This window comes from Cnephaeus nilssonii (assembly GCF_951640355.1).
Source record: "Cnephaeus nilssonii genome assembly, chromosome: 3".
NCBI classification, from domain to species: domain Eukaryota; kingdom Metazoa; phylum Chordata; class Mammalia; order Chiroptera; family Vespertilionidae; genus Cnephaeus; species Cnephaeus nilssonii.
The window spans coordinates 11,307,261-11,319,313 of record NC_137074.1 but is presented as its reverse complement, the minus strand read 5'-3'; positions in this window follow the sequence as shown (position 1 = coordinate 11,319,313).

Below are 12,053 nucleotides of genomic sequence, written 5' to 3'. Positions count from 1 at the left end.
ACATGCACTTGGGGGAAGGCAGGTAGCTTTCAGCTAAATCCTTTATCACGTTTCTGTGTTCCTATTTCTAACTTTTTTAAACATGTCTGCTCTTGTCTCTTTTACTACCTTCTTTATCCTTGTGAGATTATGGCTTTCTCCTTTTTTTGGTTTATCTCTTTCCTGTCTTCTTGGGTAGAGTCCTGAGGACAGCATGGGAAAATGCATCTGTGCAATCTGCCACTCTAAACAGATGTCCTGAGACGGTATTTTGAACGAGGGGAAAATAAGTCTTTGCTCTTTGCTTGGCTCTCTACAGTCTGCCCCCTTCATTTCTGTCTCACTGATGCCTTGAAAGGTACCTATAAAGTTCTCAACCAGCTGTCAGTTCATCTCCACCAAGGCATTACTTGATATCAGCTTAAAGAGATAACCTATGGAGGAACATGGCACATCTACTGTATACTTTTTATACTCCAAAAGAAATACATTCTGTTTTCAGTAATATAAACAATATTGAAGGATACGAAAAGGTAGCAGAATTTCTTATAAATGGGAGTCTAAAAACACTTTAAGACTACCAAGGAATAAATAAATCTTGATTGAAAATTCCGATTGAGTCAGTTGTTCGGGAATAGAAGATTGTCTTCAATCTAAGCTAATTAACCTGTATCAACTCAGAGAAACTACTCTCTGAGATTCAAGCAGCAGGTATGATATTAACCAAAAGTTTCCTATTGTAGATAAACAACTGAATGAATCAAAAGAGGAGCGCATCTCTTTTCCAAAAACGTTTGTATTTTTTACTCTAGGCTACTTTTTAATTAATTAGCCTTGATGATATTTCTAAGTAGTGCTTATACTTCAAAAGATTGGTAGAAAAAAAATCCATTTTTTTTTACACAATATGATGGACACATCATAATCACCACAAACCCATAGTTTACATTAAGGCTCACTCTTGGTGTTGTGCATTCTGTGAATTTGGACACATGTATAATGACATGTATCCATCATTGTAATTAATATACAGAGTAGTTGCACTACCCTGAAAATCCTCTGTGCTTGCCTATTCATCCCTTCACTCCCAACCATGATCTTTATACTGATCCATAGTTTTGGTTTTTACAGAATGTCATATAGTTGGAATCTTACAATATGTAGCCTTTTCAGATGAGCTTCTTTTACTTGGTATATTGAATTTAAGGTTCCTTCATGATTTTTCTTTGTTTGCTAGCTCATTTCTTTTTCTAAGAATCAGTTCAAATTTATAACAAAATACATTCTTAAAAGCAGTTCAGTTGAAGGCATAAAGACAGGTTAAGAAAATAACCTGTTAGTCAACTGTATGAAATAGCTGAAGAAAATTACTAAAACATCTCTCTCTTTTTTCCTTTTTTCATCCTCATCTGAGAAAACTTTTTTCATTAATTTATTTTATTTTATTTTATTGTTTAAAGCATTACAAATAGTAGTAGAGAGTTGAAGGGAGAGGGGGAGACAGAGAGAAACACCGATGTGATAGATACATAACAATTGCTTGCCCTCCCCCATGCCACTCCCAAGGTATGTGCCCTTGACCAGAATCAAACCTGGGACCCTTCAGTCTGCAGGCCAATGCTCTATTCAGTGAGCAAAACTGGCTAGGGCAAAACATCTCTCTTTTGGATTACTGTTTGTCCATATGCCTTAAAGTCTTAAAACCTGGAGAAACCCCAGCGCAACCTAAGAAACAAGTTCTTGAATGTTCATAAATTCCTGAAAAAATAAATTCTTGAGTGTATTATTTCTTCATAAAGAAGACAGAAAATAAAACAAACCTCCCAAATCCCAAGGAAAAAATAAGCAGTAATTAAAAATCTATTATTAAACAGTGAGAGCAGCAAAATTTATTTTTATGGCCCTTTGGAAATAATGGAAATATTTTTAAAGCTGTATATGTAGCAATCTTTACTACAAGCCAGCTCCATATACAGAACATTCCCAAGTGAAAGTTTTAGAAATTTTATCGGATGTTAAATCTTTCACAGGGAAGCTGACATAGTAATATTCCTAAGTCCCCCTAGGAAAAACACCTTGTTTAAGCTGTCATCCTCTTTTACCTTAAAAAAAGAAACTTCCTAGGTTAGATTATCTTTCTAGTTTTGATCTAGAGTTAAAGAACTAATTTTCCTATTAAATACCATCATTTAATGACTATTGGTGTCTGGGGTGCTGAGCTGAAGGTAATGAGACACAGAACAAAAATTCTGATTTGATTGCAGAATTTCTCACGTTATTTGAAATATTAATCTTATCACAAGTTTTCCTTGATCTACCTTCAGAAGTAAACCTTAAGCAGGCCTGAGGTCTGGTTGGGCTTGGAAAAGAACCTGGAAAATTTACCTCTGCCTCTCAGAAAACATTTATAAACGTGTTGGATCCATGTTCCTGTTGAGGAGGCAAAAGACAGTCTCTGTCTTTCCAACAATTCAGCGGTGAGAAGGAGGGACAAGAGGGCCTAAAACCCCTAAGTGAATGTGCCAGAAACTTCTCTCACCTGGTTGTACTCTTTCTTTCTCTTCATCGATGGAATCATGCTCAGTTCCACATCCCTAGCTCTTCTCACTATAGTTTTGGGAACTGAAAAAGTGTACCTATATGTAACCTTCTCCATATGCAACCAAGTCCATACATTTCCATACCTTTTGCTATTAGCTCAGCTTTTTAACTGTATTTGTTGGCTTCTTTTTATGAAGGATGTCACCATTTTGTTGTGATGATAATGCACTAACACTGATGTAGAGAATTCAAGACACTGGAACATTTTCTTGGAAATAGATCTGCCTTCTAGAAGGATAAGACTCTAACTTTTCTATTAAGATCCTGCTCTTCTACCTTTTCCTCAGTGTGTATTTTTAGTAACTGTATTCGTTTGATTATTGGGAAAATCTCAGTTATCATCTTGGACAATGGGTGACTTCCACTGTGTCAGACCCCTCTGGTTTCTAGGGGACATGTTCTCTGACACCCTTTTCTCACACTAAAGTGCCAGATCTCATTGTACCAGCCAATTATGTGCCTCTCTTCCCAACTTTGCATTCATCAAAGTCTAGTCAAGAGCATGAATCAGCCATGGTGGGAGTGTTTACAACATTGGAATGGACCATAGCTACAAATGCTGCCTTCTCTCCCTAAGCAGGTGGTTAAACATTTACCGGCATTCCACTGTCCCCAAATTATCCATATGTCCATACACATTTGGATCTATGTAAACATTATGTTTTAGCACAAATAGGAAAAAAGATCAATCTGAAAATGTCAAAGCAAGATCTCTAGTCCTGAGAAAAGATCAGATACTCTTCAATAGTACCCAGTCCCTCACTCATCATGCTTAACTGCTTGCAATGCTGATTTATGGAATCAAGCATCTGGAAGTTCAGCTGCTTCACTGTTTCCCAAATATCCTAGCTTAAACTCTCGTTATTCTAATATATTTCCTGAAAAATCTCATTAGGAATTAGTTGCATCACTTCTGAGAGGTCTAGTACCATCAGAGAAAATTTGTTATTATACATATTTCAGACATAATATAAGACACAAGAGATATTATAATGACCATTCATGTATCTGTAGCCCAGATTAAAGAAAATTAATTAAGGCTTCACTGCCTGTCTTTTATGTCTCTTTTCGTTTCTGCAGATGAAATTATTATCCTTCATATGATGTATATAATTTCTATATATTTCTTGACACATTTTCTACACAATATGTGCTATTCTATTACTGCTTTAAATATTTAAATAAAAAGTATCTTGACTTTTTTAAACTTGATTTTTTTTGCTCAACATTATATTTATGAGCATTATCCAAGTACATACAAGTAGCTCATATTTCGCTAGTTTTAGTGCTATATGATGTTCAATTTAAGAATATATATCACAATTTATTCATTCTTCTAATGCCAAAACATTTATTATGTTTTGACTTTTTTGTTTTTATAAAAACTGCTGCTATAACCTTTTTGTAGATGTCTTCTTATATACATATCTGAGAATATCTTTAAAATATATATATATAACTGGGATGGTTTGGCTGAGTGGATAAAGTGTTTGCCTGAGGACTGATGGGTCTCAGTTCAATTCTAGTCAAGGGCACATGCCCAGATTGCAGTCTTGATCCCCAGTAGGGAGCATGCAGAGGCAGCCAATCAATGATTCTCTCACATCATTGATGTTTCTATCTCCCTCTCCCTTCCTCTCTGAAATCAATTAAATAAATAAATAAATAAATAAATAAATAAATAAATAAATAAAATATATGACTGGGTGTGGAATTACTGGCGAGTAGAGACTGTGCCTCTACTACTTTCTTAAATATTGCCAAATTGCTCTTCAAAGTAATTATAATAATTTACATCACATCCAGCAGAATGTAAGCCTTCTGGTTTCTGAATAATCTTTCCTAAATGTGCTGTTAGATTTAAACTTTGGCTGGTATGATGGTTGTGAAATTAACTAAGTGGTTTTAAGTAAAAGCATAGGTATATATATTATTAAACACAAAGTAGCAGAAGAGCTCCAAATTGACAAAACCCAATGCACTTCAATGAGAGAATGGATAAACAAACAATGATATACTCATGCAACAGAATACCACTTAGCAATAAAAAGGAACACAATACTGCTCCATGGAAATATGAATAAATCCCACAAGGGTGATAGAAATCATCATGCTGGTCATCGCTGTTAATTGTAGGGAACTGCCTGACAAGGGCTTAAAGGCACTTTATGGACTAATGGAAATGGTCTACATACTTTGGGTGTTGGTTACACAGGTGGGTATATTTGTCAAAATATATCGAACCGTACATTTAAAATAGAATATAAGTGTATTAAAAAATTGTGTTACATCTACACAATGGAATACTATGTTGCGGTAAAAAAGAAGGAGTTCTTACCATTTACAACAACATAGATGGAGATGGAGAGCATTATGCTAAGTGAAATAAGCCAGGCAGAGAAAGATAAATATCACATGATCTCACTCATTTGTGGAATATAATGAACAACATAAACTGATGAACAAAAATAGATCCAGAGACAGAGAAACATCAATCAGAACGTCAAACCTCAGGGAAGGTAGGGGACAGTGGTGGTAAGGGGGAGAGATCAACCAAAGGACTTATATGCATGCATATAAGCCTAGTCAATGGACACAGACAACAGGGGGTGGGGGCATGAATGGGAAGTGGGGGGTAATTGGAGAATAAGGACACATATGTAATACCTTAATCAATAAAGAAATAAAAAATAGAATATAATTATACATCAAAATTTTAAAAGAATATTAGTAGAAAATAAAATTGTAGAAACAAAAATATATTGAATATGAACTTCACAGCCTTTTCCAGACCTTCATATTATCAGAAGAGTACTTAATTACTTGTGCGGCTACCAGGTTGTCTTTTTACTTTAGTATTCTTTTAAAAACATATGTTGAGAAAGACAATGGAAGCAACTGCAAAAATTTAGGAAGAAAGAATTAGGGGGAGCTGAGTGGAGAGAGAAGGGAATTAGGAGCAATAGGCTTTGCCATGTTGTGTAAGATATTGAGAGTCTCAGATAAGATTTTTAAACATTTTGCTCAGAGTTAAAAATACAGTCCCTCTTTAATGCTTTCCAAAAGCAGCAGTAAAAATTTAAATTGCCTTCCAATCATTTTTAGATGTAACACTGATGCTTTATCTAAATGTATTCTCTCTACTGAGATCCACCAGGAAACAGTGTCTCTTGAGACACACTGGTGGAATATGTTAAATCATAGTACATTCTTACGACTATTCTTAAGACACATAAAACAAGTTTTAGCTTTTTATTTAAATAATAAATCACATCCACTGGTTATTTGAAATTAATTATACAGAAAATATGTTACTTAAAAAGTAAATAATAAAAAATGAGGTATTTTATTTTGGAAGTCAATGTATGTGGAATTTTGAGTACTATGGCATGTACTATATTATGGAAAATATATAAAAGCAGCCTTCATTATCTTCTTCTGGATAATGGTAATTTATGGTTGCTACTTGGTAATTTTTCCATAATTTTGTGTTTTGTTTTTAGATAAATAGGATAGGCCATTTAAAATTATTTCAATCATACTTTGTAAATACATTTTAAGTTCAGGTAATCATTATTTCCAAAGGCAAAGGTCAAATTAGAGGTATTTCATCCCTGGGTTGTATCTTTTTAACATTGATTTTTAAACTCAAAGAATTATTTTAAAGTGATAGTGAAGAATTTTGATCTAGTAAAGATACTAGGATATAAAACATAATTTTGGATTTTCATCCTTTATATATGCCTCTCATTATCTTTAATTCAAAATCAATGTTTCTTATGCTTCTTGCTTTTAATGAATGGTCTAAAATGAGTAAACTTTACACAGGGTATGACCAAAATTAAAAGTAGTAAAAAAAATTAAAATGCACACCCCTCAAAACTACCATGGTGTTCAGTCAGGTACAAATGAGTCATAGATCCTTGAGTATTGCTCAAGGGCATATCAGACCACTCACCTAATCTCTACCAGCTCCCATTGTAAAGATAAATTAAGTGTTGTTTTGTGAATTGATTAACAAGACAGAAGTGGGAGTTGTAATGGACTTTCTAGAATGCTTTGACTCACTGCTGGTCATTCACAAACCACAGGTTGTGAAAAGTTGATCTAGTTCATGCTCTTGATGTTGGGCAAGATAAAATCACCCCTGAAAATAACATACCCCCTACCCTAATTTCCTAAGATATATAATGTGCAAAGATCATGACATGGTGAACATAATCCAAATGATTATATATTTTTCAATTGATTAATAAGATAGTAAGGCCTATATATAAGGTTAATCTGTGAACAAGATAATTAATAACAAAATGTACTTCTGGATATTTGTCCCAAAAAAATTGAAAACAGGATCCTAAAGAGATATTTGCACTTCCATGTTCATTGCAGAACTATTCAAATTAGCCAAGAGATGGAAACAATTTAAGTGCCTATAGATGGATGTAAAGTAAATGTGGTCTGCACATATAATATTTTTCAGCCTTCACAAAGAAGGAACTTCTTGTCATATATGGCAACAAAGATGAGTCTGGAGGACATTATGCTAACTGAAATAAGCCAATCACAGAAAGACAAGGTGTCTGATTCCATTTATATGAGAGACCTAAACTAGTTAAACTCATTCAAGTAGAAAGTAGAATGGTGGTTGCCAAGGGCTGGGGGGAGGGAGAAATGGCAAGTTGATATGCAATGGGTCATGCAAGGTTAAAAAAGATCCAGAGATCTGCTATACAACGATGCTGTAAAACGGGGTATGCTAAAAATGTACACACACTCTGACAGCTGATAGCTCAATTTTGAAAATAAAATGTATTTTAATAAACACTGCCTTGATAATTATTCAAAGTATGTGTATACATTTTTTGGAACACCCTGTAGTTAACAATATGGACTGCTTATTTAAAGTTTGTTAGGGGGGTAGACTTCATGTTGTGTGTGTGTGTGTGTGTGTGTGTGTGTGTGTTTTACCACAATAAAAAAGGCTACATAATAAAAGGCCAATATGCAAATCGACCGAATGGCAGAACGACTGATCGCTATGACATGCACTGACCACCAGGGGGCAGACGCTTAACATAGAAGCTGCCCCCTGGTGGTCAGTGTACTCCCACAGGGGGAGCAGCACTCAGCCAGAAGCCCTGAGCGGGGCTCACGGCTGGGGAGTGTGACGGCGGCAGAGCTGGCACCCTGCGCCTAAGCTGTCAGTGGACATCCCCCGAGGGCTCCTGGACTGTGAGAGGGCGCAGGCCGGGCTAAGGGACCGCCCCCCCCCCCCAACCCCTGAGTGCATGACTTTCATGCATCGGGCCTCTAGTATATAATAAATATAATAAATATAATTCCATGCTTATTATTTGTAGGCAATTGTTTATATGAGTCATAATAGTCATGAGGGAACAAAACAGCCCCTTAATCGGTTTGGGATTTAAGGGCAAAGAATGGCTGTTATGGACAGGTTTACCAGAAGGCAGACTCCGAGGCTGGCTTTAGTGTTCAGAAAGCTGCTGTTGGGAGTGCTCTTGGGATCAACACTGTGGGAGAGTGAAGGAAGAACTAGACAGGGAGAGAAGCTGAATTGTAGTGTAACCACAACTAGGCGTCTGCCAACTTAAGAGGTAAGTGGAACTGGGTGGCCTTATAGAGTTGACCTGAATAGGGCCAAGCAGCTCAGACCTCCATATCCTTAAATCCATCCATCATTGGATGCCTGGAGCCCCTGGTAAAGGGATGTGACTTTGATCTTCTGTGGAGGGTGACTACATAGGAGGGGATTGGGGAGGAGAAGCTCACTGTTGGGAAGGAGCATATGTATCTGGAAAGGAAATCCATGTGTCTAACCAGTGTCCACTAGAGGGGGTTGAGAGAAGTGGAGACAGCTACTTAGAGCTGAAAGTGTTGCAGAAAGTGACACAGTGAAAGAGGGAAATGAGTAAACCAGAAGTAGGTAGTCATGTTGCCCTTTCAAAGATCAAAATATATGGATTGGAATCTAGGACTATATTTTTTAGTCTGAAAAGAAGTTTGCACAAATGAGAGTTCATGCACATCTGTGTATATGTTATTTTTAAAATTATATATTTTTATTGATTTAAGAGAGGAAGGGAGAGAGAGAGAAACATCAATGATGAGAGAGAATCATTGAATGGCTGCCTCCTGCATGCCCCTTACTAGGCATCCAGCCCACAACCTGGGCATGTGCCCTTGACCTGAATCGAACCTGGGACCCTTCAGTCTGCGGCCTGACACTCTATCCAGTAAGCCAAAGCAGCTAGGGCCACCTGTCTGTATTTAACGTGTGGTGTTAATCTAGGAACTTTGGTTTACCTGAATATGGTTTGATATATGTTGCAAGCACAATGTATAGCTATTTATGAAACAATTGCCATTTTATATAAAATCTATTGCCTTAGTATAACTTTCTGCATTTAGACCTGTGGCTAAATATTTGCATTGTCAAGATAATTATCTATCTCCCTGATGCATCTTTTACTTATGTATCAGAAGCTCCTAATGACAAATGTTTTTTTACTCTCTAGTCACCTCTTGGGGGTTATAATGATAATTATATATCCTCCTTGCTCATACATAATACATGAATACTGCAAAAGTAGGTTATTGAAGTATTTCACTTATCTCCTGCATCACCTTTTCAGTTGATGTAGTGAATAGGAACTTAATATACAAATGTTTTCTTCCACATTATGCACCAATTGCAAATCTAGGTTGTGTATACATAAAAGAGAGTTCAAGGAAGCTAGTTAAATTTTGGAATAAACAGTGTCCTAGATTGGATTCTAGTGCTTGCTCTGCTATTAACTTTGTGGTCACATATGACCATATGTCTTCCAGGCTGGAAATGGCAGATTGGCATCATGAGTTGGAAGACGATATTAATATTGATCAAGAATATTTATTTGGTCTTTTTTATTATTTGTAAAATTCAGTGTTGGATTACTTGATTTATAATGACACTACCCAGCCCTTATTTCATTGCCTGTTGAATGAATAGATAGAAGTTTTCTATTCACAACATTCATGTTGCCCCCAAAGAAAATGAATCTTTCCTTATTCTCTGTAGCTCAACCTACACAGGTCATTTAGTGATGCACAAGTAAATTTCAAACACTAGACTTCCACTTGGTTTCATTAACCTAAATCCAGTTCAAAGCTGTAGTAGGATCAATTAGGTACTCTTATAAACTCAAATGTTATAAAATACTAGAGGCCCAGCTCATGAAATTGTACATGGGTAGGAGGGTCCCTAGACCTAGCCTGCAATCAGGGCTATCTTCTGCCCGTCCCCAGTCCCGCCCCACTGCCACCAACCCTATTTCCCCACTCGCCATCTGACGATTGGAGCCTGTGGGCCAGCAGGGAGTGACTGAAAGGTGCTCAGTGCATCTCATAGCAACTAGTTTAGTGGTCATTCTGGTCATTATGCCTTTATGGTCACTGGGCTTTTATTATATACTAGAGGCCCGATGCACGAAATTCATTCAAGGGACTCAGCCCTGGCAACAGCTGCAGCTTGCCTCAGCTCTTCTGGAAGGTCATCCAGAAGGTAGTTTGGCTGCCCAGTCTAATTAGCATATTATGCTTTTATTATTATAGATGAGAACGGTTGCATTATTTTCTATCATTGATCAAAAATTCCTAACAACATTCTATTGCCTCTGAGGGCAAGAAAAATTCAAACCCCCTTTCAGGCCTGTTTTCTCTTTTCCCCATCCTATGCCCCAAGTGAGAAGACAGTTGTCATGCTCACATGAGGTCAAGGGGAGGGGCCCAGATTTACATGTGAATTGTTGTGTGTCCTCAGGACTCTCATGGGACTCTTGTCTAGCTGGGCACCCGCTGTGGTGTCTACTGTGGTACAGCTGGATGCTCTGCTGATGCCAGGGTCTGTGTGCCCTCCCTTGCTGATGTCTGGGGATTGTGGAACTTCTCTGGGGGCTTCACAGTTCTGGTTTCTGGAGCTCTGACTTCTGGCTACTGGGTCCTTGTGAGGCATACTTGACGGTCTCCAGGCACTAACTGGCTATCTCCTCCGCAGCATCTGGGAGCTGGGGACTCAGTGGAGTCTTGAGTGCCACTTTTACCTCCTAATCATTTGCAAGTGACCCAACGTTTGCCCCTCTGTCGGATTCTTTTGACTTCCTGGGTTATTTTATTTTTTTTGAAAGTCTGGAGAGTGGGTCCAAATGTGAGCAATCATCTGTTGCCTTCTTTAGACCCATGTAAAACTAAGAATTTCCAACACAACAGCCTCAAATATAAGAGAAATCGGTTTGATAATGTATTGTCTTCCAACTCATGATGCCAATCTGCCATTTCCAGCCTGGAAGACATATGGTCATATGTGACCCTCATGTCAGGTGCCATAAAAATTGTCCCAGAATCAGTCGGGGACAAAATCCTGCAGCTCTGGGGTTGGTTCCTCAACTACTCTGGCTGTTTGTAGCAGATTCAGCCATTACATAAGTCTGAACATGAACATCTGACCTGTTCATTCTTTTCCCTCATACCCCACCTGGGACCCCGAAAGTCTCACCCACTTCCCTTTGTGTTAGGCAGAGACTTCTCCTCTGTGTATTCTGTCCTCCAGCGTCTCGTAGTGGGGTTCATCTTTCCTCTTCCCTGGAGGCATGAAGGCTACTGATAAGTGTACTTTGGATTATATTTGAAACCTATTGTTCTCACTACTAAAGCATGTAGTTAAATCCCCTCAAAACAGAAGGAAAAACTCCTGCATCTTGTATTACAGAGAAGGAGAATGCTTCACAGACCCCTTTAATTTTGATGGCCATGTGTATCCCATTGGGGAAGCTGCTCTGACCCACTTCCTGGTGACCCTGCGGGCTGCTGGGCATAAGCGTCTTCCGCAGGTCCTTCAGGGCAAGCCGCTCTGCCATTTGGACCTTTTGAACCAAGAGAATCAATTTTTGCTTGAGCTTTTTACAGCTGATGGGCTTGTTCTATGGTTCCTGTAGTGAATCCCAGAAGGAACAGTATTGTGAGGCCTTGAGGGCAGCATGTTTAAAATTGTGTGTTGTGACCCATTAGTGCGGTATGAAATCCATTCACAAGGTCTTGAGCAACATTCGAAAAATATGGAAGAGAATAGGATAGAAAGGCAAATATCAGTGTACATAGCTTATAGTAAGGCAACGTTTATTAAATGCGTTCATTTTGTTAAAGGTCTCCGTGTGTTGCACTGGTTTACAAATTACAATGCATTTCTTACAGAGTTCTGAGGTCACAATTTTTGAAAGCTACTTCTTTAAAATATTTGAGGAATGTCCTGCCTATTTAGTCAAGTAACTGTTTTTTGTTTTGTTTTGTTTTGTTTTGTTTTGTTTTGTTTTCAAGAAACTACTCTTGGCTTGGTACTGGGAACTGGAAGGTAGAGACTGGGTTCCTGATGGTAAGACGAGAGGACCATGTTGCTCTTCATGAACTGGGTGTTATCTGAC